Source organism: Miscanthus floridulus, chromosome 14 (assembly GCF_019320115.1).
Source record: "Miscanthus floridulus cultivar M001 chromosome 14, ASM1932011v1, whole genome shotgun sequence".
NCBI lineage: Eukaryota > Viridiplantae > Streptophyta > Magnoliopsida > Poales > Poaceae > Miscanthus > Miscanthus floridulus.
In genome coordinates, this window is record NC_089593.1 from 1 (window position 1) to 3,437 (window position 3,437).

The window sequence follows — 3,437 nt, forward strand, 5'->3', positions numbered from 1 at the left end:
GGGCTCGAGCCGCCCGACCCTAACTTGGGAATCCAACTAACCGGGGTTCAAAGGCCGACCCACAAAGGGCTCGAGGCCACCTCACGTCGACTAGAACCAGGGGAGAAAACACAGATGAGCCCAAGCGGCCTTGTCTGACCCTGCTCAGAAGCAAATAGGGACATCTAGACCTTTCTCATTCAATCCTAACCTTGAGCCAAGCCCATAGAAACTCCATCGAGGAGAGGCCAGCGGGCCACCTAAGTCGCTCTTCAGAGTGACACGGGCATCTACCGGGAGATGGGTTAAGGAGAAGTGGATGCCACATGAGGGCTATGCCGACCCTATCGGTGAATGACAGACCCGGTTTCCACTCAGACATGCCTGTTAGCGAGCTCACTGAGCACGACACTCAAGCAATCGTGGCAAGTGTCATTAGCTCAACCTGTCCGGTTGCATAAATCAGGGATGAGGTGATGCATGAAACTCGACCGACCCCTACCAAGCCCAATGAAACTCGGGGGCTCGAGCCGCCCGACCCTAACTCGGGAATCCAACTGATTGGGGTTTGAACACCAACCCACGAAGGGTTTGAGGCCGCCTCGCATTGACTAGAGCCAGGGAAGAAAACACAGATGAGCCACAATGGCCTTCGCTCGACCCACTTAGAAGTAGACAGGGTTATCTCAACCTTCTCGTTCGATCCTAACCTCGAGCCAAGCCCATAGAATCTCCATTGAGGAGAGGCCAGCGGGCCACTTGAGTTGCTCTTCGAAACAACCCGGGCATCTGCCGGGAGGCGGGTTAAGGAGCAGTCAAATTGCACATGAGAGTTATGCCAACCCCGTCACAAACGATGGACCCGGATTCCACTCGAACATGACCGTTAGCGAGCTCACTGAGCGCGTCACTTGAGCCATCAAGGCAAGTGACGCTAGCTCAACCCCTCTGGTTGCGGAAACCACAAATGGGGTGACGATCACAAAGATGAACCGACCCTCGACCAGACCCCCACTATGCGCGGGGACTCAAGGAAAGTTGGGCTCACAAGGACACCAAACCCATGGTCGCAGAACGACAGACCCCCAAAGGGGTCAAAATTAGGGAAGGATCTTTTCTGACCCACCAAACCTCATAGCTATACCCCCAAGGGGTTTGTTCTTGATGAAAGGGAATCACCGTCCCCAGGTCATGCCGTGGGTGACAAAACAAGGCCAAGGCCATCAGAGTCCTCCCGCTCGGAAAAAACTCCGAAGGAGTTTTCTACTCCTCCATAGGCTCGGGGGCTACTGTTGGGGACCAATACTAGGGTACCCGAAGAGGAGGAGCTAATGACCATCAACATTGACTCATCTGAGTAGTCAAAAGCATGACTACAGCTCCAACCGACCCCCCGGTGTGCAACCTTCACTTCTTTCGGCCTCTGGGAGAGGGCACCGCCTCGCTCGACCTTTAGGTCTGCGTTCCGCCTTGGCTGACCCTTGGGCCTACGTTCTTCCTCACCCGACCCTTGGGTCTGCGCTTCACCTCGGCTGGCCTCTGGGTGGACTCCGCCTCGCTCGACCCTTGGGCCTGCACTTCGCCTCGCCCGACCCTTGGGCCTATGCTCTGCCTCGCATGACCCTTGGGTCTACGCTCCGTATCGCCCGACCCTTGGGTCTACACTTTGCCTCGCCCGACCTCTGTGGGAGGACTCCACCTCGCCTTACCCCATGGCTGCGGGCTCTGCTTTGCCTAACCCTTGGGTCTGCGCTCCGCATCACCCGACCCTTGGGTCTGTGCTTCGCTTCGCTCGACCTCTGGGGGAGAACTCCGCCTCACTCGACCCCAAGGTCGTGGGCTTCGCCTCACCTGACCCTTGGGACTGCGCTTCGCCTCACCCAACCTCTAGGGGAGGTCTCTGCCTCACCCGACCCTGAGGCCATGGGCTCCGCCTCGCCCGATGGAGACCCATACCGCCGCCAACCATTCCAGGTCCAAGCATATGGGCTTGAGTCAAAACTCTAACACCAGGGAAGAGACTGGCACGCCCCGATGTAACCCGTGGCCTTGACGGGCCATATCGGAGGATTCACATCAAGAACAGCGTTGGGCATACCAGTGCTGTTCTGCCTAACCCCTGTACGAACACTGACGGGCGCATCAGTTCACCATGATGTTTGCCAGGATAGAGTGGAGCGCCATGACCAGCATATGAGGCCTGCGCATGGCGCTAGTGATGGATAGGACTATGACGCGAAGCCATCCCTATTGACATCTACAGGGTCAGCGGGACCCGTATGAAGGAGAAGAAGGACCTGGCAATCCTAAAGACCTTCGGCTCTCTCTCTCTCTCTCATTTTTCTTTTTCCTCCACTATAACCCATGCTTTCCCTTGGCCTATAAAAGGGAAAGTAGGGCATCCCATAAGGGGCATCGCAACACATCACATCGATTCAGGCTCGATCCGATCGAACCATCATGAACCCATCGAACCCCGAACACACAGCTGAGTAGCAACCGAGCTCTCTCAGCACCCATTCACTCCTTTCACCGGAGACTTGGGACCTATCCCTCTCTCACCCATTTGTAACCCCTACTATGAACTTTCAGTGCTAGTAACATGAGCGGCAGTAACAAACTAGACGTAGGGACATTCTGCCCGAACCAGTATAAACCTCGTGTCCTCTAAGCATACCATCCGAGCCAGACGCGCAATATTAGAAATCTACTTGTCAATGGAAACTCGAAACACCAACAACTAGGTTGCTATGTCTCAGTCTTGGAGTCTTTCACTTCCACTTGTTTTACTCTGATGCTCAGTTAAAATTGTGACTCCAAGAAAAATTGAAACAGAAAGATCGAGAGGGTTTGTACTATCACACATCACTGTATCGAGATTGCTTCTTATTGCACTTAGAGATGAACTTGAGCAGTGTAGTGTATGACTGAGACCGATGCTTTAAGCTTTTGATTGTCTTTTGACATAGGCTTCGCTCGGTTGAAAAGTTAGGCAAGATAGTGCTTACAACCTCTCGCAATCACATGCCTTCTGTGTTACTTGTGCAAAATGACTAAAATGAAAATTTAATGCAAAACACAAGTTTTTAATCCTTTTGTGGCATGTTGATTAGACACTAGCTTGAGGTAGTTCACCTTGTATAGATTTGAAAGCACTTGTTGATTTCCTGCTTATACATGCTGAGTGCTAATTCTGTGGTGAATGTTTTTTCAAGACTAAAATTGGCTCAAAATGCTTTGCTATTCACTATTGTACCATATGATCAGATTGAGCCTCTGCCAGCCTTCAGTTTTATGGTCTTATACATAGGACAGTATCCCTTTTAGCATTCACTCATTCGGATTGATATTCTCCTGAAGCTTTTGCATTTTCTACATCCCTATGCATTTTTAGCATACTTTGAGGGGGAGTTGCAGTCTTTGGGCTTTAGCTTGATAAATGCATGTATCAACAAGGG